Raw genomic sequence first — 26,462 nt, forward strand, 5'->3', positions numbered from 1 at the left:
ACAGAGTGAGACTCTAACTCAAAAAAAAAAAAAAAAAAACAATTGAAAAAAGTGCTGGGTGGGAAGAGGATTTAGTCATCTTGGAGTACAGATTTGTGCAACCATGCTGAAAATGAAAGAGGGTACTCTCTGGTGGTGAGTGCCCTACTGGTGCATGAGTGGAGACAGAGTTTCCAAGACAAATTTTGGGGGGTTAGGGGTCTCACTCTGTCACCCAGGCTGGAGTGCAGTGGTACAATCGTGGCTCACCACAGCCTTGAACTCCTGGTCTCAGGAGATCCTCCTGTCTTAGTGTCCCTAGTAGCTCAGACTACAGGCACATGCCACCACGACCAGTTCATTTTTTAATTTTTTCTGGAAACGAGGTTTTGCTATATTGCTTAGGCTGGTCTTGAACTCCTGGTCTCAAGCAGTCTTCCCACCTTAGCCTCCCAGAATGCTGGGATTACAGGTATGAACCATCATACCCAGCCACCAAGACAATTCTTGACATTATATTAGCCTTCACATTTGAATTTTCTCAGCTTTGTGAATTGTTTTTGTTTGTTTATTTTGCTTTGAATTTGTAAAATCTTAATAGTTACATAAAAGCTATCACCTGAGAAGGCTAAGATACATTTGTACATCAATAAGCTTTATCATAGTAAAAATAAGTTATGACTGGAGGTTCCTAAAAGAGTTCTTCTCCCTTTAAAATAGGTCCATGTATTACTCAAATTGATGAAAAGGAAAATGCCATTTAGCTTCCAGACAGGAGGTATAGCGGCACCAACCCTGTAGTCCCCCAACCTGTGAAATGGGAAAAAAATGACAGAGCCATGAAGGGACGTGGGGACAGGAGATGTTGCTAAATTTTGGGGATGTGTTGAGAACTTGACATGGTTGGAAGGCATACTGGGACATGGGTGCAGCTAAATGGACTGAGTAGAAGATTCAAGAAGGACAGGCAGATCATTTGGTGCCATGAAATACAACCCCTTGTGTTTAGGAAGGTAGCTGCTGACCCATCTGCCAAGTGTGTCTATTCAGGGAAGGCCCAGAAGTGCTGAGGGGACAGAGACACATGATAAGAGCGCATCAGAGATGATGATATAGCCTTTGGGTTGGGCCTTAGAAGACTGGAGAGGTCTTAGGAGCTGGGGAGCTGGGGTGAGGGCCTGCCAGGTTGAGACAACGATATGGGCCCGGATGTGGAAACACGGCTGTGCCGGACACCAGGCAGAGCAGGAGGTGACACGGAAAGGTGACACCAAGTCATGGCAGACTTTGAATTCCCAGTAAAGTAGCCGGGATTTTTTTTTCTGAAATGGAGTAGGAGATCCTTGCTGTTTTCTGAGAGAGAGAGGGAGCAACATTACAACCTGTTATTACAGGGGTCGTTTTTCCATTGTAATGAAGGGAGGTGACACTCAGAGTCACTGGGGACACACTAAGACCTCAAGGCCACTGAGACAGGTGTGCACCTGCCTTTCGACCCCCAGTCTACATGGGACCGGAGAACATCACTTCTGTCCCTGCTCTCCAGGCAGCCCTGGGAAAGAAGGGGTTAACGATGTGTGCCCGCTCCAGTCCTGGGTCAAATGCCTCCTTTGCATATCTCCCTGGCAGGCAAGGACTGGTCTGCTGCTGGATAGAATAGCCAGCGTCACCACGGACACTATTCTGTTGGAAATTGGAGGTGTTCACAGGCCCCAGTTCATCCGGGAGATGTATAACCAGGCAGCAATCCCTGGGCTGCCATTAGCGCTTTATCTGAAAAGGCCAAACAGCTCCTGCCCTGTAAATTATATCTCATTTCTTTAAAAAATGTGTGTGTGTGGAGAGGGGCCCGAGAGATGCGAGGGAGGGGAGCAGGGAAGGGAGGCAGCCAGGAAGGGTGAATGGATAAAATAAATGGGCTTGGTGCATGCCTTTTGACCATTTTGCTTTAGTCTATTGATTTGGGTTTCTGCCCCCACCCTGGGAGTAATCAATTTTTCGGTGGATGGGCAGAATACAATAATTCTAAGCAAACTCCTCAAATGGGTTGTCATTAATTTGCCTTTTGCCGGTCCTTGTTCGCTCGGAGTGAGACGTGTTTAGCTTTCTCCGAGCACCACTGGAGGTATACTCCGGGGATTTCCTGGGGCTGATTGGCACAGGGCAGGGAATGCGGGCGTGGGAGGGGCGAGGAGAGCAGTCCGCGCTAATGAAGGCGCAGTGTTTGCTCATCTTTACAGAGTCACTTATTACTGCTAATTGGGAGGGACAGTTCAAATAAGCACAGAGGAGCAGTTGTCGCGGGAGCGTGACATGGTTTTAAAGAGGCCTTCCCGACTCCCTGAACTCCCGGCGCAAGCGGGCTGGATGCCTGGGCTTCGAGGCCTCCACTGAGCGCAGGCTTTGTCAGGGAGCCCATAGAAGTCGGCGGTCTTAAGAAACCCAAGTTTGGCAAGTCATCGCGGGGAACCACAGGCAGACACGCAGCTGCCTGGGACACTTAGAAAGTCAACAGCTGACGGAAGGGGAGGACTCTGAGCTTGGCTGCAAATGGACTTGGAGATGTGATCGGAATTAATTTACAGAACATAGTTAGAGGTTGTTTTCTTAAAAGGGCCTAATTGGTTTAAAAGAACATTCATTTGTCTGAGTGTTAAAATATGAATAACCCGACACACATCTCCTGGGATTCTGCCACTTTATCTTTTGGTTATTTCCTTTGTCAGAAGGCACTAATTTCCTCTCCATTCTATTAAGTAGATAGGAGTGATGCACCATGCCCATGCCCTGTAATGGTCAATATTTCCAAATTATTTGGTTGCATGTGTGCCAACGAATTAGTCATTAGTCAATGCTGTCAGAAAACACCCAGATCTTCCTGCTGTCCACGAGGAAGGATTTGTAACCATCCCCATTCACTCATTCCACAAAGGTGTTAAGTGCCTACAACTAACCAGGAACCAGTTTAGGCACTGGGGACATAGTCTTGAATGAAGTGAAGTCCCCACGGTTGGCGTTTCCATTTCCATGGAAAGTAGGGACACAGAAAGTAAGCAAGAAGTGAGCAAGGTCATTTCAGACAAGGGCAAAAAAGCAGCAGTGTCCTCGTGCCAGTATGTCACTTGGCTTTTCAGACTCCTGTGCTCACAGTTGTGGAAAACAAGATAAATCAACACTGCCGAGAGGCACGTGGCGCTCATACCTTTGAGGGGACACAAGATAAGGCCAAATTCAGCTGCCTGGTCTTAGATACAGGAAATTTCTGATCCAGAATATAATTCCATCCTGGGAAGTGTGTGTCAGAGATTCTGGTGATATATTGTTATCAACTGAGAAAATCTGCCATAAGCCAGGTTTTTGGTGCCAAGTTATCTTTCTTTTCTGTAACTCAGATGTCTTAAATGTCATCAAATACACAAAAAGCATTCTATTTAAAAGGTAGGCATAAAATCAAGGACACATTCTAATAATCCTCATGGACTTCATGAGGATATGGGGTCTATCCTGGACTGGGAAGCTACCAAAGGTGGAAATGAGGATGAGAGAGAGAGGCTTAAGTTAGATGCTGGTTTTATCCTTGATCTATCTTGGTCCATTGATGTTCTTGTGATTTATACTTCAAAAATACACCCATTGAAGTAGCTTACACCTGTAATCCCAGAGTTTTGAGAGGCCAGAGCAGGAGGCCCACTTAAGGCTAGAAGTTCAAGACGAGCCTGGGCAACATAGTGAGACTGTGTTTTTACAAAAGGTTTTAAAAATTAGCTGGGTATGGCATGACAGCATGTTTCTATAGTCCCACCCACTCAGGAGGCTGAGGCAAGAGAATCACTTGGGCCCAGGAGTTTGAGGCAGCGGTGAGCTAAGGTATACCACTGCACTCTAGCCTGGGTGGCAGAGTGAGACCCTGTCTCTTAAAACAAACAAACAAAAAAAAAAACTTCATCATCACACACACACATATCCAAATGGAAAACTGTAGATGGTAGCACTTTGAGAGGAAAAAAACACACATTTTTCTTCTCCTGAACATTGAAAATTACATTATCTATTTATGACACAGGCAGATGGTATGAATCCAGGCTTTTGCTTTGAAAGTATTTTCAAGAAGGTGACAGACCTTCCCCAGTGAAGAGAGCAGACCTCAAAAAGGAATATCAGATTGTAAAATTCATATAAAGCCATTCTTGCAAACCTTTGCATTTGTTTTAAAATTTAAATTGGAGTGATCAGCTGTTAAATCAGACAAGTGGGTAAGCAGTCAAATGCTTTCCTGGAGAATGTAAGCCTTGGTACTTAACAAGAAATTAGATGGGGGTTTCTCAACATAGAAAATAGGAAATTATTTGCTGGGTGATATGTTCCATTTCAGATTTCCTGTGATATATTAAGAATGAATTTGTTGTTCATTGATACCTTCCAAGACACCCCAACTTGGGGCAAACAATGACTCCTTCACTTCTGCATGAATGTATTCAGTTCTGTTCTTCACATCTGGAAGTCATTTATTTTGCCCTGAGACATCTGCAGGGGCGGTTGACATGTGACAGAGGCAGAGGGGCTGGCATGTGTGGTGAGACCTTGGACCGCCATCATTCCTGGTGAGGCCTGGCTTTGTTGGAGGCAAGAAGAGAACCCTCTTTCCTACTGGGTGATGAGTACAGGTTGACCAATTAAGAAGACAGTTGAACAGGCTTAAAAAAAAATTTCTGGTAAAAGAAATTTATGTTGCTAACATGAATCCTTCATTTGGAGACTGGAAAGGAAAATGTCTAGCTTTGCTCTCTGTGTGGGATTTCATTCTTAAAATGGGCCTAAGAAGAAAATATCTTCTTGTGGGCAGAGAAGTATATGTGTCTATGAATTGTCGTGTAATGTTGAAAACTTGTTTTAATACAACTCCATGAGATGGCTGCTGTGGCCCCATTGTATTCTCCTTGGTCAGAAGGTGTCCTTGGGAATTTTCCATCAGCAAACACCTTGAAGCACATATCAGAGGCACCTAGCTGGAGGCTTTGAAAAGGCAACACGCATCTGCTGAAGAAGCCGGTTGGAGTTGATTCCTTGGCTTTCTCTAAGAGCAGAGCATGTGAAAGTAGCCCACAGTCCATATCACAGCTAAGCTGCAGGGCTGTGTCAGGTTGAGAGTGAGTGCCAGCGCTCCAAAGATGGCATGAGGGGTGTGGAAAGCCCCACTGACCTCACACCTGCATCTCACCCCCTGCCCTGAAATGCCAGCATTAGACTTTTATGGCAATGGCACCACTGCACTTTCCTGGCAGCCTCACTGAATGTGCAGATAGCCCTGTGAGGAGTATTCCTCAGAGTTGCTAAGAGTGGGTATCGCTAGTCTTCACAGCAGGTGGGTAGAAAGGAAGTAAGAGAGAGCATGAGACTACTCTTTAGGACTTGGGTTTGGGAAGGGAACTCCAAAGACTGGCATGGTCTATGATGTCATTTTAGCAAGGGTCTGCCCTGTTGAGGACCAAGAAAGGAATTTGAATGGCTGAGAAGAAACAAGGGTATCACACGGCAGCTGTTCACAATAAATCTGAGTCCTTGCAGGCCTTTACAGAGAATACTCAAGGGAGAAGAAGTAGGGCAAAGGAGAACAGCCTATTGGAATATGCAATGGGAATACAATGACAGGGGTGTGGTAGAGAGTTAATTATGCCCAACAATGTAGAAAGGAAGCCACAAAGGAAAATGTCCCACCCTGCTTAGTTGAAGGGCAAGATGTTGATTTGGTCTACATGGTGACCAAATGCTATGTTAATACTATGGTCTATAGTATTATTAGTGGAAATCTTCTACTTGAAACCCAGGAGCTTCTTTCAGCCCCTATGAAGGAATCACTTATTTTGGAATCAGAAACCAGATCTACAGATATTGCTTTCTGGGGAACAGGGAGGAGAAAGAGAGGGCCCAAGGCCCGCAGAAGATCATGGTGTGTGACAGAGATTCAGAAGCATAACTTGCAGAGTTTTCCTGCTCCAAGAGAGAATATTAAAGTTGCCAGGGTCTGAGCACACAGGAGAGGGAAGGACATCACAGGGACAAGAAAGGATGAGGCTGAGGACCTGAGGGAGAACACTAGAGCAGGGTTGCCTCCCACATCTATACTAGGGAGTTGCAAGGAATTTGTTCATTCACGCATTCATGCATTCCTTCAATAAGTAGTTATGGAAGGCCTATGTATGCTAGCTTTGGTTCTATGCATTTGGGATATAGCCATAGACCAAGCAGATAAAGATCCCTGCCCCTGTGGGGCTTATATCCCAGTAGGGAAGACTAACAGCAAACAATAAATGGAAACAAACCCAAGTGCATAGCCTCTGCATAAGTCCATTTTGCCTTGCTGGTGATGGAATAACTGAGGCTCGGTAATTTATAAAGAGGTTTATTTTGGCTCACTGTTCTGCAGGCCGTACAAGAAGCATGACTCCAGCATCTACTGCAGATGAGGCCTCAGAAAGCTTCCAATCATGGCAGATGGCAAAGACGGAGCAGGGTGTCACATGGCAAGAGTGGAAGCAAGAAAGGAGAAGATAGTGCCATGCTCTTTCAAACTATTAGTTCTAGCATGAACTAATAGAGTGAGCTTACTCATTACTGCAAGAATGGCATCAAGTCATTCATGAGCCATTTCCTTTGTGGTTTCCTTTCTACCTCGTTGGCCATAATTATCTCTCCGTGACCCAAACACTTCCCACTGGACCCCACCTCCAACACTGAGGATCACATTTCAACATGAGATTTGGAAGGTCAAACATCCAAATTATATAAGCCTCTTAGGGGATAATACATGCCAGAAATTTATTTAAAAGTAGAGGGTAAGGGGGAATCAGAGTAGGTTGAGGGAGTTATAAACTATTAATTAGAAGAGGGTCCTTGATGAACCAGATTGCAGCCAAGATGTGAAGGAGATGAAGAAGTGGTCAAGTAGGCCATGTGACCCTTGTGGGCCATCGTGGCTGTCCAGTAATGCCCCTATTTCCAGGAGACAGCTCATCAATGATCAACTTTGGAGTGAAACTTGTCTGTGTCCCCAGGATTCATGATCTACTTGGAATGAAACTTATCTCTGTTCCCAAGATTCTCTTCAGTCTCCCAAGACTCATTCTGTGAAAGCCACCACATTCTGACAACTCAGCACAGGCCCAGAGCGAAGGAAGAGGTCAGAGAGTCTTTAAGAAAGTGGCATTAAGTTAGTATTATTAGTGGATAATCAAAGCAGAATGGGTCAGAAACAGGTTGCAAACCTACCCATTGAGCTAACACAGCAGTAGGACACACCACCAAAGCTGATTCCTTCTATTTTCAATATCTCACCCCAAAACACAGTCACACATGAGTTTTTATATACTTGACTGTTTTATTTTATTTTATTCCTGATTACATTTATACTGTACCACTGACTATCCCCAGGAATCAGCCTACCTCTGAGATACCTTCTTATTTTTATTTTTTGTCTTATTTCATTTTGAATGTTAGGTCATCACAGCTTACATTAATTACACAAAATATTAAATTTTTTGGCAAAAATTTTATCAGTCCTTTTATGTATGAAGTTATGAGTTCATCAGAAATAAAGTAAGGTATAAATAAGCCCCCAAATGGATAAGAACTATGAGATCTTTACATCCCCAATTCTCTAAGATAGCCTTGATTTTAAAATGTTGTACCTCTTGGGGAGGGAATGGGGGCACATAACATCAATAAGCGTACCCAAACTTCACTGTACGATGACCACTTAGGTGCCTAACCCTGAATTGTACTCCACATCTTTAAAACAAAAATAAGAATAATAATAAAATGCTGCACCTAATAGCCACATACTAGAAACTGAGGCTTTATCTCCCAGCCTGTCATTCACACCCAGAAGTAACCTGAAAATCAGCTGTGACCAAGAGTCCTAATCTTTAGTTTAGAAAGCATGGTTATGGGAAAAGTAAGTTTGTGTGTATGTATGTGTGTCTGTATGTCCATTTTGTAACCTGTACTCTTTATAAGTCCTTAAGGATATGTGAGGCTTGCTAGTTCCTTTATTGAAAAACAATCCAAAGGCTAATACCTCCAGGAACCGAGATTTGGTTCCCAGGGTCATGAATCCCAAGGTCCCACAAACCCTTGTCCTTTGCTTGTGGAACCTTTCCTTTGGGTATAATAGAAGCTTTCCTTGGCAACTTTTATGATGATTCATTCCATATCTCTCCAAAGGACCACTTTAGTGGTTAAGAGCCTGGGTTGGGATACTCAAGAGCTTAGAATTATATTTCTAAATTGGCACCCACCTCACTTTTTACTCCTCCCATTTTTGTAGCCATTGTCCTTGTGGGGTACTTAGGATAACATAGAGAAAACAGAGACCAATCTGAATTTAATGGTGCCATAATGCCTTCCAGCATGGATGGTTTGAGCCTAGTTTAAAGGGAATCCATTTTTTCTTTTTTTTTGAGTTGGAGTCTCACTCTGTCGCCCAGACTGGAGTGCTGTGGCCGCTCCTGGCCACCACAGCCTCCACCTGCTGGACTCCGGCGATCCTTCCGCCTCAGCCTTCCAAGTAGCCAGAATTACAGGCATGCGCTACAACGCCCGGCTGATTTTTTTTTTTTTTTAATTTATTGTAGAGATGAGGCCTTGCTGCCCAGGCGGGTCTCGAACCCACGGGCTCAGGCAATCTACTCACCTCAGCCTCCCAAAGGCGCGGGATTACAGGCTGAGCCACCGAGCCTGGCTGGGCATCCATTTTTTCAAGGCTTATAAACCAAACTCTTTCCTCCCGTTGCAAATGCTACTGTCTCCACTCAGGTCGTGTGTCACTGTAACAACCTGCCCCGGTGACAAACAGCAGGGGTATGGGGCAATGCCTGCATTCGCATTTGAGCCTTCCTTCTCTTGGGCTATCGGCATCATGTCCTGCATGGAACCTCCCACAAGACCCTTAGAGGGTTTCAAACAAACACACGCCTTCCTCCACAACTTGGCATCAAATGTATTATTTGAGTCTTTCCTCACATTCAGCACCAGTAGGCCTGATTGCACCATAAAATCTGCCTGGCAACTTGGGGTAGGGAAGTGGGGGGGGGGTAGGGGGAGACAAGATGGCTAAAGATGAAAGGAAGTGGAAAATATCAGCCAGGGTAAAGGTGACTGCGGAACCTCACCACTTACATGGAGAAAGGCTAACAGCTTCCCTAATTCTGTCCCAAGTCCCCCCTACCCTGTGCTGCTCTTCTGGGGGGGAACACCGTGCTCCCCTGCATCATCTCATCACCACCCCGCTGCCCTCCATCCTTACAACCCCCATTACCTGGATGTGTGGGAAAGCACAGTTAACACTGCAGAACTATCGTCGGAATTAAATGAGACCATATGTGTAAAACCCTCACACGTTGCCCAGAACATTGTCACATTTAATAAATGGTGGTGATGACGATGATGAATGAGTGACAGTCCCCAATTTTAATTATTTTTAATGTTATTGCTTAATTCAATTCAATGAAGCATTTATTAAGTGCCTCCCCAAAGTGTCTATGGGCACCTCTGGAAAAGGCTGCACTAGTTAAGAAAACTATGGACTCAGTAGGGAAGTGCCAGTCCCAGGACAGGCCTCTCCACATGCTCACATGGTAGGGCATTAATCCCCTGGAGCCTACAATTCCCATCTAAAAACAGGATTGGGGACATCCCCCTTAACCTACCTCATAAACCCGACATGTGAAGAGATGAGGAGGTGAACCGGGTAATCTTTCCTGCTCAAAACCATAGAACAGGCATCTGCCTACATTGCTGGGGTGGATGAAACAAAAAATGACAACATGATGTGCATTTTCTTCACTCAATCTAAGCATATGACTGGGGGAGGAGGGAGAGTATCAGACATCTCTTATCCCTGAAAATAATCTTTTCCAAGCTTTCAATTCAAGTTCAGTAAATATGTATTAAGTGCCTACTATGTGCCAGACACCGTTGGATCAGCTCAGGTCAATAGAATTTTCTGTGACAACGGGAATGTTCTATGTCTGCATTGTCCAATCACCGTGTGGCTATTGAGCAGTTGAAATGTGGCTAGTATGACTGAGAAACTGAATTTTTAAATTTTTACTAATTAATTTTAAATTAAATTTAAACAGCCACATATGACTAGTGACTATCATATTGCACAGCGTAGGACTGAACACTGGGGATCTGGCAATGAACAGCCCAGCTAAAATTCTTTTTTTTCTTGATGTTCATATTCTATTAAAATGGACAATACAATAAATAAATGAAATACACTGTAAGTCAGAAAGTGAAAAAGTACTGTAGAAGAAAATAAGAAAGCTGGAATGGAGTTAGGAAAGGTTAGAATACTAAAAGGGGTGACATACTTAACGTTTATTTTATGCCCAGTGAATGTCCTGTACAGATGCACCTCTCAGGCTTTGTTTTAGGTACTGCCTAAAGCAAACTGTAGACTCCAGGGTACATCGTTTATTTAACACATCCATGAATCAGGCGTCTGACTTGGACGGTTGCTTTTATCCTTCTCAACTCTGTGCTCAAAATACACCACTTCTCATTTGGTACAATAATCAGGAATAATGTGTATCTTAATGGAGCTTCTCCATTAAAAGGTTTTGGAAATAATATATAAAATTAATGGTTTACAAGAATAGTTTTAGACACTTGAAAACATAGCTAACCTAAAGACCTTCATTGCACCATGAATACATTCATTCCCCACTAAAAATGAATCCCAAAATTGGTTTTGATTTTTATTTAAAATTCAAATGTCTGATGTCCTTAAATTGAACAAATGATATTTAAAAATATCTATATCAGCCTCCAACATCTGCAGATTGCGATTTGCATTTGGAAATTGACTGCTTGAAATGAGCGGGGATGAGCTCTGCCATTCTTCTCTTCCTCCCTCTGGTTATTTAATGAAATGCGAGAGGTCAACCCTTTGTCCTTAAATTAGTTCCCATAAAAATCTTTTTGTACTTTGCAGCTTGTTATGATGTCTTGAGGCTGAAGGAAACGTTGCCATTAATTATGTCTTTGTTGAATATGGATATCTATTCAGAGTTAGTTGAACAGTTTCAAACAAAATTAGCATTGAGCCACACTCAGGCCAGCTTTGGGTTGGTTATCAAGAATATTTTCTCCTTTTTTCCCCCCTTTTCTTTTTTCCTTTAAAAAAATTTTTTTAATAGCTGAGAGAATGCTCTTCGGCAAGTGTGTATTATCTAATATATTCAGCTTTCAGTTGCTACTTTTTTCCAGATGAAGATGAGCTTAATTGAGGTTGTCCTTTTAAGTTTGTAGAGCCCTTCAGCATCTCACACAAAAGCATCTAGAGGCTTTTCATTTGTCTTGAGTATGTTTCAGATGTACAAATATTATTTACTTTAAACTTCAAATCAAAAGGTGCACCGTAACTATTTTAAATAAAACATTAGTCAAGACTGAAATATATATAAATTCAAAGCAAAGCTTTTCTTTTTTTTTCATTATCAAATAATTTCTGCAAAGGGAGTTCAGTTAACAAATTTTAGGATACATATTAGGAGGAACTGTTTAGCAGCACGCTTCAAGCAAGCAAGCACTTAATAAAGGAATTTATTTCCAGTCCTCCAAAGATAAGTATTATACACCCACTCTGCAGCTAAGCTATGAAGTTAGTTTCCTGTTGCAGACTCTCCTAAATGTTTGCGTGAATGAGATGGGGCAAAATTGACTTTGAAGAAGTGAAGCTCATCAGTGAAATTTACCCAGTGTGTCATTTATGAGGGCCGTTGGAAAAAAAAAAAAAATGAAGAGAAACACTCAGTTACAGGCTCAGCTCTTTACAAACCTGTTTGTACTATGAGGGTCATGAAGGCTGATGAATGAGACTCCAGTCTTGGAAGAAAAACTCCATTCCGTAAGCATTTAAATCAATACATTGGAAATTACGTACGACCTAGGGAATATGAAAGAAACGGTGAAAAACAGAATAAGGCTTCTTTTTGCTTTTAATAATAATAATAATAATAATAACAACAACAATAAAATGCCCCAAGTTTTACACTAACAAAGTAGGTTAACTGGTTTAGAAATAAAATTCTCAAACAACCTAGTAAGAGATAATTATTTCCTACTGTAGAAAAGACAAAGGACATGAATTTTTTTTTCCTCAGTGAGGGTCTTGTTTAATTTCTTGAAAATATTTTATAGTAATTTTTGCTTTCTTTCCTTCTTCCTCCAGCTCCCTTCCTAATCATGGAACCGGAGTGTCCCTTGTTGTTAACCATTCTCAGGGAAGAGACGCTAACCTTGTATCGCTTTTAAGGGTAATATACATTTTTCATTTTAAATGGGAGCTCATAATGACATTGTGTAGAAGGGATTCCAGGCCTCCCTGATTGTCACCATGTCTCCTTGAGCCGCGCCTCTGGAAAAAAAATGTGAAGGAGGTAGCCCTCTGGAATGAATAAATCCTGTCGCCTGCCTGTAATTATTTATTAAAATAGATTAAAGAAATAGGCTAAAAAGGAACCCGCCACCCATGTTAGAGATAGCATAATAAGAACACACAGAAAAGGAAAATTAACACCAGGGAGGAAAGAATGTTCGATATGTGCTTTCAAGAATACGGCATTGTTGGCTCACACGCAGACACACTCCCAGGTTTTTCATTTGGTGGGGTGGGCTGTGCTAATGAAAATGTAGGTTACTAATACTGATGTGTATGTCTCTAATTAACATTAGAATTGAGTGGTAAACATAACCAGGAGAGAATTCCAGAGAGAAATAGGCTAAAAGAAGCCAGTGTATGGGGGGAGGGGGTGGAGGCAGGTTCCAGAGAAGAAATCGGTCAGCCCTTGTTCAGATGAGTTTAATTTTGTCACTTGAGTCAAAATTGGAAACCCATTTTCTAGTACAATTGCTTCAATGTTTAGTGGGTGCTGTACTTACGGGCTTCTTTTATTGCTGGAGAATTTTATAAACTTAGCACACCATCATCAAACCATCTTGGGGGTCAACTTTGCACTTGTGCCTTTAGCTCTTCCACAAGTACTTTTATAGTGTCTTCTAATATACAGGATTTATCTTTGGTTCTGAGAGCTTTTAAATTTAATCCCTTACTGGAGGACTAATTTGTTTCTTCGTCCTTAAGCCAGTACTTTCGGTTAACTTTCATCAGATGCGGTAGATTTCTTTAGTAATAGCCTCTCAAGAAATGGAGGTTTGTGTTGTTTGTTTTGTCTTGTTGCTGTTGTTGTTTGTGGTGGCTGGTTACAATAGAGGGGTGGAGAATTTAATTATGGATGCTGATATTAACTTATTTCTTTTACTGAAATCCATATGTAACTGGAAATAATATTTGTGGACAGTTGCCTTAAAAACATTCCAAATCATATTTTACTAAAGAAAACAAAAATAAACCACTTATTTTTTACAAAAGGAATGCTAGAACTTATTTTTGCTTTTTTATTCTGGTTTTTCTCTTGGTACTTGAGTAAAATAATATACAATGATGTTCATGTATGAAAAGCAGAATACACTTGCATATGTTATGAGGAAGAAAGCTTTAGGAAAATGAACACTTTTTCTTTTTTTATGTTTTTGGAAATGATTTATCAAAGTAACAAAATGACTCACTGGGAAAGCTGTGTTATCTGGAAAAACAATCAGCGTTTGACTTCCTTTCATATTTTAAGGCTAATGCAACAGGAATGTTGCGGAGGCAAAAATGCATCAGAATCCTTATGGTCATGCAAAGACTTATGAATTTTATTGAACCTCATATGTAACCACTTTATTTAACCAATTTATTAAAGCATGTGCTCAGTCTCAAAAATTGTATCCAAAGAAAATTTACTTTTCCTGCTTATCTGCCTTTCATTGTTAATTGATTAGAAAAAAATACAGATAATCCAGAGAAATGCGTTGGGTTTGTTCTAAAGTTACAGACGGCTGTGTACAGAGGGATGGAATTATGTTTCCTAGTGAACGGAAAGCAGCGATCTCTTGTGTCGGGGTTCAGAAAATGGATAGAACTTGTAAAAATGTACAGCTGGAAATGTCATTCCAGTGGCTGTCCCCACCGCAAAGTTATTACCGTGTTCATTAGCTTTACCAATATTGTACTTCTGTGTATCTGCCATTACCATCTTAACAAAGTAAATCACTCCTCTTCCTCCCAGATCGTGTCTCTTCCCCCGCCCTCCAAAAACCAACATTTGTTACCCATAAACAGGGGGAACGCTCAGTGATAAGTATAATAGCTTAAATTGAATTTTCCTCCGAATGATTTAGTGAATACTAGAACACATTTTTACTTTGTTGTTTAGACTCAAGAAGGCATAAAATCTCCGCCATCTATTTATCATGTAGTTATTTTGATGTAAACATGTGTCCATTTAGATGAAGTGTTTTCATTATTAAGCTAATTCCGACGTGTCTCAGATAGACCATGAGAAGGGAGCAGAACCCAGGCTGATGAGGATCCAAAACCTGCCTCCGCTCAGCCTGCTGTCAGAGACGTCTTCATTAGTTTTTTGTCATTCACCGGTGGCAAATGCTGTATAAATGGAATGACGATCAGGCCTGCCTTGATAACTTGTCTTATCTCATTAGTTTTCACATCAAAGTTAATCAGCAATGTGAATTGTAATTGCTAGAGGAGACAATGCGTAGATCGCTGGCCGCTTCTTTTTTTTTTTTTTTCTCCTGTATGGCATCTTGAAACATCAGCAGGCTGGCTGGAGCAGATAGGCTCGGAAGGAAAATGATGTGGAAGGCATAATAAGCAAGCTGCTCAGAATTAATGAGCTAACCCAATAAGAAAAGAATGGCCAATCAATGTGAGTTGGGCAAATATAATTTAGAAATAATTGCTTGATTGGTTGCCTATAGTAGACTGATTTGACCACACACAAGGATTAAGAATTAAGATGTCAAGGCAAAAAAATAATTTGGCAACTGAGGGCATGTAATTTTTTGTGTCCTTCCCTTTATGATTGAAAGAGATGGGTGTTTGATATGCTATTCGCCAGAATGAAAACATTAGACACCCTCTCGTTCTCTTTCTGTTCCCCTCACAATACAGGCCCATTCAGAACACAATTGTGATACTCCTGGACAGGACATGAAAAAGGTGTGGATTGAGAGAGAGAGAGAGAGAGAGAGATCCTATTTATCGCCGCTATGCCCAATGGATGAATGGGTTGGTACACAAGGTGTTGCATCTGTGCAGAGCTGCAGCATCATTGCAGGCACAGCAGAGTGAACGATGTGAATATTTGCAAAAGACATCAATTGTCTGTCGAGTTCTGCTCCCATCCTACATGTTCCTAATACAGTTTTCCCTACAGCTATTCACCAATTAGTAAAGGGCCCTTGCTATATTCTTCTGTCTAAACTACTGGGAAGGTTCAGCCAGAAGGTAAATTTGCTTTGATCTACATTACACCTAATTGAGTCACCAGCAATGTCTCTATCCCAACATCAAGAAATGTGAAAATGTTAGATTATTTCACTGGGGATTAAACCTAATTTTCGCGTGTTCTGCATTAACCTATTAGGCTGGCTAATCTGCATTGCTAATGTGGCTGAGGCAGCTGTCACAGCTAAAGAAAAACATGATCATGCAATCCTTGAATGAATGATTCCCGGCCTGATTAGTCTTAGTGAAGTTAGCTGAGCCCTGGTGATAAGGCAGAAAAATTCCCAGGTTGCCAATAGCTTTGAAAATTATCAGACTGTAGGCAAAAATATACCTCATGATTCACAGGCTCCGGTCCAAATGCCGAGTTGAGTGACATTATTTAAGACTGACTAAGGCTAACTTGAATTGTCACTCGCATAAATGTTTGTGTTTATTTTAAGGGACTAATGTAATGGATGCAGATTTAAATGCTAATAGAAGCCAGCCAGACACATAAAACCCCAGGCGTTGTTACCCTGTTGGTCTTTTATTAACATAGATTAAATTGTAATATTTTCCAGATAAATTGGCCAAATCTGAAACCTGCCGTGCTCCCCCCACCCTGGAACACTTGGTAAAGATGATTTTTGCAAGACTTCTGGTTTTCTCGAAGATGCACGGATCATGTTTACACTTTCACTACTCTCCTTCGTTATCAGCTTTTAGAAAAAAAAAGGGGAGGGGAGAAATACATTTATAAGGATGAAAATCGGCTTCTGCAGTTCGTTGGCCAGAACTGCTTTCTCTGGCAGTTCACTTAATTGGGAGAATTTGCTGTGTCTCTTTCCTCGTCCTGGCACTTTGTTTGCTGGGAGACAGGCTTTGCTGCAATTCCAAGCCTCTGCCTGCTCCTGCTCCTCTCCATTTGATTTCAACAGCAAAAGAGCCACCATGATGGCACCCTTCAGATGTGGAAAATGTTCAAGGGAGTTTGTTGGCCACAAATCGAGCTGGTAGTCCATTTAATCCGATTAGTAGTTTTGCACAATGGGCCTGCCCAAACCATTGTGGACAGAAGCTTTGACTCATTTGTTTCTATCAACCAAGAATCGGTTATCAGAAACGTGGAATTTTGCCCTATCAGATTGCCCAGACAATCAACAGAAAATAAATAAGGAAATAGTCTAATGTGTCAATATTTATCTTATGGCCCTAATTGTTCGCAGAGGGAACTTGTTGAGTGTGCAAAGTTGGCAGCCCCAGGGTATCTGCGTGCTCTCCATGGTTTTTCCCATTGTAGAGGCACCAGAGTAATGATATCTCAAAGGCCAGGAGCACTGACTGGAGAATGAAGGCATTTTGAAGGTCTAAGAACACTGCATCGGAGAGCCAAGAAGAACCCTTGACAGACAGAGAGGAGGCATAGCCCAGCAAGTGGCGAGGCATTTGTGTGGCCATGTTTACAATGCTGGGGTGATGAAGAGCAAAAGAACTAAGGACACAGAAGCTCCCTCTCCTGCCGAGGTGCCAGCCTGTCTTTCTCCCCCATTTCCAGGGAATCTCAGCTGGCTGCGAGCCTGTGTACAACCTCGCACTTATTTCTGTTGCCTCTTGCTGGTGGTGTCGTTTTAATATCCTCAAATTACCTTTAAGATAGCGATAATAAGAGTGATATAAGCTACAATAGTTGAACACTTGCTACATACCAGACACTATTCCAGGAACCTGATGTTTGACTTCCCTCCGGCCCCACGAGATGCTGCTGTCATTAGGCCCATTTTACAGATGAGTCACCAAGACCCAGAGAAACATTTGCCCCAATTCCCTCAACCAGGGGAAACAGAGCCAGGCCTTGAACCCAGGCAGTCTTATGGGCAATTAATTACATCGAACCACAGAGTTCAGGGCCAGGCTTAAAGAGCCAGTGCCCCCGTAAATGTTGCACCCTTAAGCACCCACCAGACTGCCCTCCCTGGATTTTTCCCCTCTTTCTAAAACTGATCTCTCTCATCCCCCCTGAAAAGCTCAGGACACAACAACGTCAGGCACAGTCCCATTGACCAAGTGTTTTCAATAACACAATCCCACTCAGTCCTTACAGAATCTTTTCACGGAAGGTGGGACAGAAATTTCGATTATCCAAGCCTCCTTCAGGCCTCTCAGACCACAGCAACACTTGAGCCTAAGTCTGCAAAGATTACTGCCGAGGAGTCACGCCTCAGCAACTTATCTGAACTGTGCGTGGACAATGGCTGTGAGCTGACCCCATCCCTTCACTCAGCTCAAAGACACCCTCCCTTCTGGCTCCCTGAGATGAGCTGTGGCTCCCCATTCATTCTGAGGAGATAGCAGTTGGATCTCATCCTGGAGCGCGGCGCACCCAGAGGCACCATCAATGCAGCACCATCGTATCTCTGCCCAGAGCCCTTCCATAACTCCAGCCCATTGCTCAAAGTTGACGGGCTCTTTTCTTTCCGGCTGGATCTGATAGCATTCTAGGAAGTCTTTGTGGCACTCTGTATCACAGGATCACTATACCTATGTGGGAATGTTAACAAAACTATGGTTATGAAACACTGATGTTATCTTTTAGTAAATTAAATCTGCCTTCCCTCCAAATAGCAGAGTTAAGAAAGCTGCGGCAAATTCTTTTTTAAAAAAAATTATTTCTTTGAATTCTATATTACTCACACAGATTATTTTCTCTTTCTAGTAATTCTACCGGGCTCATTCCTCTCTAATAATGTGATGTGTCTGCACAATGCCAGACAGATTTTTGACCCCCTATGATAGCTCCTCGGAGATACAGGTGAAGGTCACTCACATCAGCTTGACTCCCAACATCCACCAAACGCCCCTGAGATGCCCAGAGATGCTTGGCATGTGTGTTGGCTTCCTAATTGCTGCCATAGCCAATTACACACACTTAGTAGCCAAAAACGATACAAATTTATTTTCTTACAGTTCTGAAGGTCAGAAGCTCAAAATGGTCTTACAGTACTAACGCTGGGGATCACCTGGGCTGGCTCCTTCTGGAGGCTCCAGGGGAGAGTCTGTTCCTTGGCTCTTCCAGTTTTCAGAGGCTATTGTCATTCCTTGGCTCCATCCTCTGCCTCCTCCTCTACTTCTGTCCTCCTGTCACTCTCTCCCCTTCTAATGACCTACCATTCTATTAGGATCTCTGTGATTACACTAGGCCTTCCCAGGTAGTCCAGAGCAATCCCCCCACATCTCAAGACTCTTAACTTGATCACATCTGAATAGTCCCTTTGACCATATAAGCTAATAATCACACATTCCAGGGACTGGTGCATGGGCATCGGTGGGGAGCATTATTCACACATGCAATAGATTATGGGAAGGGAGATAAAGTGCCTGCCATTCACTCATTCATTCATTCAGAGCAAGTCTTCACGTTGTGAAGCATTAGACTGAGGAAGTGGGTGACAGAGAGGACAGATGACAGGGGACCTCACCCAGCCTGGGGTGGATCCAGATGTCCAGAAAGTCAGCCCTGTGAAAGTGACATTTACATCAGGACTCCAGGGAATGGTATGACTTTGGGAAAGAGGCTGGGGAAAGGTGCAATAGTCACGACTACAAAAGGACCATCCAAGTCTCAAATAATCATCCGAGGGGAGTGTATGACTCTGTCTGCTATAGTCAAAGTTGGGATCCCTGTTTCTAGTGAGTATTCATGTTTCTGCTATTTCCCACGGGGGCGGGGAGGAGGGAGAGCAAGCTCTATGTGTCCTCAGCTTCTTGAGGACTGCTGCCCTTGGCTGAGAAGACGGGGCCTTTGGTCATGTTCGTGTCACCCATCTACAGGGTTGCACCCATGCAGCACTCACTGGTCTCGCTTCCCAGAATCAGGTGTGCAAGAGTTGGAGACAGACCAGCCTCCCCCACTTCTGATTGAACTCATGGCTGCATAACTTCCAGGACCAAAAGGTTCTAGCCGAAGGGTATTTACACAGCCTCAGGATAGCTCTTGAGAGATACTTATGAGTTACGAAGGGAAAATAGTCAATTCAAGTGCAGAAGCCTGGCAGGTATCATCTTAGCCAAGTAGTCAGAACTAACATGACCAGTCATGGGGCAACTTGACAGCATGTTCCTCTTAACAGGATGCACTGAGAATTCTAGACAACCTTCCTGAGGTCTTCCTGCCCCAAGCATATCTCTTCAATATTGTCCTAAGGAAACACCAGACAAACCCAGATTGAAAGACAATCTACAAAATAGCTGACCCACACTTTCCAAAGCTGTCAACATTGCAAAAGACAAATCTACTTGTGTCTCCATAAGACTTGCCTACTCTGGATATTTGATACAAATGGAATCATACTGTACGTAGTCTTTTGTGACTGACTTCTTTCACTTAGCATGTTTTCAAGGTTTGCAGCTCATATCAGTACTTAATTGATTTTTATTGCTGAATAATGTTCCATTGTATGGCTGTGTCACATTTTGTTTAGCTTCTCATGAGCTGATAGATATTTGGATTGTTTCTACTTTTGGGCTACCATGAGCAATACTGCTATAAACATTCATACACACATTCTATTTGGACACGTTTTCCCTGCTCCTGGGTGTATACCTGGGGTAGGATTGCTGGTTCATATGGTGACTCTAACCTTTTGAGGAAGTGGCAGATGGTTTTCCAAAGTGGCTGTAGCACTGTAAATTCCCACTAGCAGTGTGCGAGGGTTCCAGTTTCTCTATGTCTTCACAAACACGATTATTCTCTTTCTACTCTAGTCATCCTAGTGGGTGTGAGGTAGTAGCTCATGGTAGTTTTGATTCTTTGTACTATTCTTACTTTTCTGTGAATCTGAAATGATGTCAAAATTTTAAAAATGAACAGAAAAATGTTTTGTGCCATAATTACTTTATAATAAAAGGGAGATGTCCTATCATTCTCTTAAGCTGAGCTGGTGACCTGAGTTCTAGACCCTGAGAAGAAGAGCAGAGCTGGTGACCTGAGTTCTAGACATCTGTATACTTCTTTGATTCGATGTTTCCATGTATTCATACAAGAAACATTTCTCAAACTCCAGTTACATTAAGTTTAGAATAAGATGAATAAAGCTTAGTCCCAGAGAAGTGTTTTCCATCTTATGGAAGAAAATATATTTAAACTAACTCTATTGTTTTGCTCTTCTATTATTTATTGCTTTCCTGTTTGCTACAGATCCCACTCTATTGTCTGAGTGTCTGTCTCGTTTATCACACCTTGTTTGGCCCTATAATTACTCAAGCTTGCAAACATGATAGAGGGAGCAATTGACTGTTTGATAGAGTCAGAGAAAGCTTCCCAGTGGCAAGATGCCTATCCGATGTTAGAATGAATTTTACTGTACTCTATGTACAGAATCCCCCTGATCTGTCCTATTAAATCCTACAAAAGAGAAAATAATATTTGCCAAGATGTTTGCATAGCTCAACAGACTCTTGATAGCTACAATTTCTCTCTTAATTCTCATTAACCATCTGCTTAATAACCCACTATTTGACATTAATACTAATTGTCTTCAGTTGGTTACAAATAAAGCAAACCCACTCAAATTGGCTTAAGAAATAGAGACCCAAGAACGTTTTGGTCCATGTAACAGATATGGCTTTGAACATGGCTGTACCCAGAGTTCTTCCAAATCTCAGCCCTCGTGTCTTCTCTTTTGGTTTTATTCTAGAAAACTCCCTCCATTGGTGCCCAAGTCCCCAGGTCTACACTCTTCTCTCAATTAGCAATCCCAACAGTTCCAAATGAGTTTTAGAATTGAGTATCTTTAGCTTGTCATCTCTGCTTCTCTCCTACTTTCTCACATCCCACACTCAGTCAGTAAATTAGATATCTGGCAAATTATCACCACCTCCCCCACCCAGCCTCTGCTACTTCAGCCATCATAATTTCTCACCTTGCCAAAGCCTCCCAACTGGTCTTGTTTATCCTTCCTGACCTCTGAAGTCCATCATTTATACAACACCCTGGTGATCCTTTCAAACCTTGTCAGATCACGTCACATCTGTGTCCCAATATGTTCAGTGGCTTCCATCCAGGACAGAGTAAGACCCAAGTCCCTACCCAAGCCTTGCCTAATATGGCCACCAGTTTTCCAGAACCTCGGGTCCTGGCTTTGCCCACCTGCCACTTCACTCTCACTGGGCCCCCTTCCTAGCCCTCAAGGATGCGAAGCATAGTCCCAGCTCAGGACCACTGCACTTATCATACTTTCTGCCTGGGATAATTTCCCAGATATGCTTCTCTTGGTCACTCACTTGATTCAGGTTTGCACTCAAATGTTTCCTTCTCGAATGATTCCAGGCCTTGCCTGACAACTCTACCCAAAACAGCAATGCCCACGAAACCCTGTCCTTCTGCCCATCTTTGCTTTTTTTCATTACACTTATCAGCACCTGATAGAAAATGCACTAATTATTTTTCTTAATATATTTTCTGCTGCCCCCCAGCAGGATATAAGGGAAATAATTTGCCTTTGTTTTGTTCATTGGTAAATTCCTAGTGACTATAACATGCTTAGGCAACAGATTTTTACTCAGTGGATGAAGACATTCTGGATTATTCCTTCAAACAATTGCTGTGGCCATGAGAAAGGAATACATGGTTTCTATACCCTAAGGTTGGTGTGGCAGAGAGACCAGCTCCATCCAAACCTCACTGAATAAGAAAAAGAGAGAGGAGTGGTTTTCTGTCTTGACTTGGCTCCCCCTAAAAAGAAGAGCCTGAAACAAGGGCTGGCTGCAGATAGTTCATTTGGGGAAGTACTCCCAGGGGAAGGGGAAGAAAATGGGAACAGGAAACATGGAAAGCCTATCCAGGTATATATTAAACAAAGGTTACTGGGGCTCTAGACCAATGGGTCTTCTAAAAAGTTGTGTTGAATGCACTTCAGAATTAGCCACACAAGGGACCAAAGAGGGAAGCATTTACCCATGGGCTTTCCTCAGTCACCGGTCAAGGGTTTCTTCATAAAGTATTAATAACTCAGCATTTCAAGGTTGTCCCAGGTTTGCTAAGAAGGTTCCCACAGGTGTCCTGTGCCTCAAGACATAGTAGAGCTGCTGTGCAACTAAGGCATGGCCCTTGCAGGTTACCCCTGTGTGAAAGTGACTGCTATATCACTGGTTGGAATAAACCATGGCCAAAGAAAATAGTTACAGAAAAGCAAGACCAATACAGTCTATCCCTTGGTCACTAGATCTGCTAATATATAGTTCGCTAACCCTCACTCAGTACATCAGAAAGTCTAGGATGCTTGTTCTTGAGGTGACATTGACATTCATCCCTGCAGGAATCAAGTCTGTGGTGGCTTCACCCTTAATGGGCTGCTATGATTACAGTTACCGCTAGACAGGTAGTCACCAAGAGACAACTAGGATAACACAACTCTTCATAGGAATCAGAGTTGTTGACACCACCAGAAAAGTAGCTCTTGTGTTTGTCTGCTGGTCCATAAACATGAAGAGCCCAAAATGACCAGATCCATAGCTTCAGGTTCAGTGAATCCTTCCTTTGCTTCTCTAATTCAGCAGAGGAAACAGCTGGAAGACAGAAAGTGCATCTGAAAGTGGATCACTGGGAGTGATACAAAGAAAGGCCAATCATACTAATGCTTCTTGGGTTTCTGACCCACAAATTCTATATATCGGGTCACAGAACCCTACTGACCATTGTCTTACTGCAGACAATAGTATCCCAGTTCCACAAGTTGCAGCCCTGAGCTGGTGACTTAGCTGAACCTTTAAGAGACCATTCTGTGATTCTACTGGGCTGGCTGTTTCTGGTTGGACCGGTAGATTCCTTGATCATTTGTTTATTGTCACATCTCCTTCTCCAGCAAAGGGTTCCTTACCTGAGGCAACAACGTGCAGGGTCCCATGACAGTAAATCAGGATCCAGGAACCCCTGAGAGAGTAGTGTTGACAGAGACATTGAGTTCAAGAAAGGCACGTACACCCCAAGTAGTGTCAATTCAAGTAATAATAGATTGTCTCCCAGTTCAGGATGAGAGAGGTTTCATGTAATCAACTTGACATCTACTGACTGGATGATGTCCTTGAGGAATGATGTTATACTTAGAATGTCACATCAGTCTTTTCTGCTGACCGACTGGGCATTCGGCAGTGGCAGGAGCTAGAGTTCATCTTGTTGAGAGGATACCTGCATGGCCTCCATCCCTGCCACAATGGTCATCTACTCAGGGACCATGAAGGTTGAGTGATATTCCTAGGAAGAGTCATCCATGAGGAAGATCCCCACTTCTGGAGGTTTTAGGATAAGACTCACAACACCCGCTCCCATAGGTCAATTCACATAGTCATACCCAGACCTCTTTGTCTCTCAATCTTGTTCTTTCTAGACCCCTAATTAACCAGCCAAACCATTCGCCACTGTCAAGGAGTCCACGCACATTCTAACCTCAGGCCATATCTCCCTCAACACAAAGTGAACAGCCTTTGCTTTCAGCTCTTCCTAGTCTTCCCATCATCACTGTCCTTCAGGGACACCCCACAGTGGGATTTGAGTGCAACAGTCCATGTTAGCCAGCGCCAATATGTCAAGCTGTTCTGCATATGAATCAAACACATGTATTTCTCTCCTCCAAAATGGAACCTTCCCTTACCACCCTGGCCCTAAAAGCTCACCATGAAGCAAAAGGTGTGAGTTGAGGCTTCTATCAGTGCTATAGAAGCAATCCAGGTGGGAGTCTAGGCCACCTGCCAATGCAACTATGAGCCCTTGGGACTTGCTCAGGCCCAATCCCAATGGACCACTGCAACATATATTAGAATAATGCCATATCTATCTACTGATCTTATGATCTGCTAAATCTGATGATACCAGTATATATGGGGTTCCAGTTGATAGTCTCTTGATGTCCCATAGTCGGGTAATCTGTCTCTACTAAGAAAAAGAAACATATGGATGATGTTTCTCAGATGGCAAGTAGCTCCTTGCTACAAATGACATAACCTTACTCCAGAACCCCAAGGATACATGCTGAAACTCTGCTCTTGGGGCTTTCTAGAAATTCCAGATGCCATCTTTATCCACCACAGACATTTCTAACATTATCTGGTCTAATAGATTCTATGATCTCAGCAAAAGTCTTCAGATTCATGTAATAAATGATTCAGACCAATATTCTCAGGTGCAGTGTATGCTGCTTCCAAAAGCCAAGGAGACTCACCCCATACTGTACCTCCCCCTAAGCACAGGAGGTGTGAGGTGCTACAATGTGATATCACCTTAGAGAGGATATCTGTGCATGACCCCAGATCATTGGACCCCTGATAACTTCATTGATGGAGCTAGCCTCTAAATTGTTATAAGAACTGTATCCCACCCTAGGGTAACATGTGTTTTATGAGGCATCAAGAATGTTCAACTTCCAGGCTGGGCACAATGACTCATGCCTCTAATTCTAGTAATTTGAGAGGCCAAGGTGAGAGGATTGCTTGAGCCCAAGATTTTGAGACGAGTCCAGGCAACATAGTGAGACATAACCTCTACAAAAAAATTAAAAATTTGACTTGGTGTAGTGGTGCATGCCTATAGTCCCAACTACTGGGAAGGCTGAGGTGGAAGAATCACCATAACCCAGGAGGTCAAGGCTGCAGTAAACTGACATCGTGCCTCTACACTCCAGCCTGGGTGACAGAATGAGACCCTGACTCAAAATAAATAAATACAAATAAAAAGAGTAGTTTTAACTTTCTTCAGACCAGATCCTGGCAATGGAAGTCCTGTTGTGTATATTGTGACTGTGAGCCAGAAAGGTAACATTTCCAAGGGGAAAGGTATACTGTTGCCCTTCCACATATAAGTGAACTGCTTTGATGATCTTCCTGGTGGGACTGAAAAGAACATGTTCACAAGTGCAGTGGATGCAAGTCACATTCCAGAGGCTGTATTCGTCAGTTCCAGTAAGATACCACCTCCAGCATTGCACTTTTGGCCAGAGTTATTATCTGGTTAGGTTTATGGTCATTCACTGTCACCTGCCATAATCCATCTGGTTTCTGCAGAAGCTCATATACACATACGTCACTTGAATGAGGGTCTGATGAAAACCACCATCCTTTCATTCTTAAAGTCTTTGAGAGTGGTGCAGTCCCCCCCGGGATATATTCTTCTGATTTACTTCCTTGGCCAGGACAGGGAAGAACAGTTTCAGGGGTTTCCACTCGGCCCTTCCTTCCGTAATACCTCTTTGTCCACATAACCGGGAGTCAGCATGAGAATTCTGCTGGCTGCTGAGGATTGCTATCCTGACTGTGTACATGAGTATTGGGAAGCATTTCCTAGTATCCATTTCAGTTCAGTTCTCTATCAAATAGCTTTCTAAAGTCTGAGTATTTTCTTTTCCCTAGTGTACAGTTACTATGGCAAATAGTCATGGTGGTCTAATGGTCTGAAAGCCAAATGGAAGACAAGGAAAGTTTCTAGAAGAATGTCTAAGAAAAATCTACACCCATAGAAAGAGCATGGTTGGGGCAATGCATCCTCTCCCACTGTGGGAGCTTATCTGTCCTCTCAATAAATCCTGCTTTCTCACTTTCTGGCCCTCAGTATCCCTCATTCTTCCTGGGCATGAGACAAGAAACTCGACCCTGAAGAGCTGCAACCTGAAGAGCTGCAACCTGAAGAGCTGTAGAAGATCGTTGGAACTGAAGAGCCGTGCACCCCAGAGGCTGGCTTGCCAGCCGATGGAGCCAGCTGAACCAGGAGAGCTGCCAGAATAAGGCGAGATTTCAAAGCTGAGACACCCCGGGGGCTAGGCTTACCAACTCACCGAACCAGCAACCCTCTCAGGACCTGGCTTACCAGCCCACCAAACCAGCAACACTCTCTGGGCCTGGCTTGCCAGCCCATTAGAACTGACACTTCTGGAGCTAGGCTTACCAACCCCTTGACGACCCTTTCTGGGGTTTGGCTGGCCGATCCATTGAGCTGACACTCCTGATGCCCAGGCTGACCTGAAAAATTCGCATCAGATTTGGCGCCCGTGGGGCTCAACGGAAGGAGGCCATCAAACTCCAAATGGTGATGCAGATGGAA

The sequence above is a fragment of the Carlito syrichta genome, unplaced genomic scaffold, assembly GCF_000164805.1.
Source record: "Carlito syrichta isolate Samal-C Ts95f unplaced genomic scaffold, Tarsius_syrichta-2.0.1 Scaffold307683, whole genome shotgun sequence".
Taxonomy (NCBI): domain Eukaryota; kingdom Metazoa; phylum Chordata; class Mammalia; order Primates; family Tarsiidae; genus Carlito; species Carlito syrichta.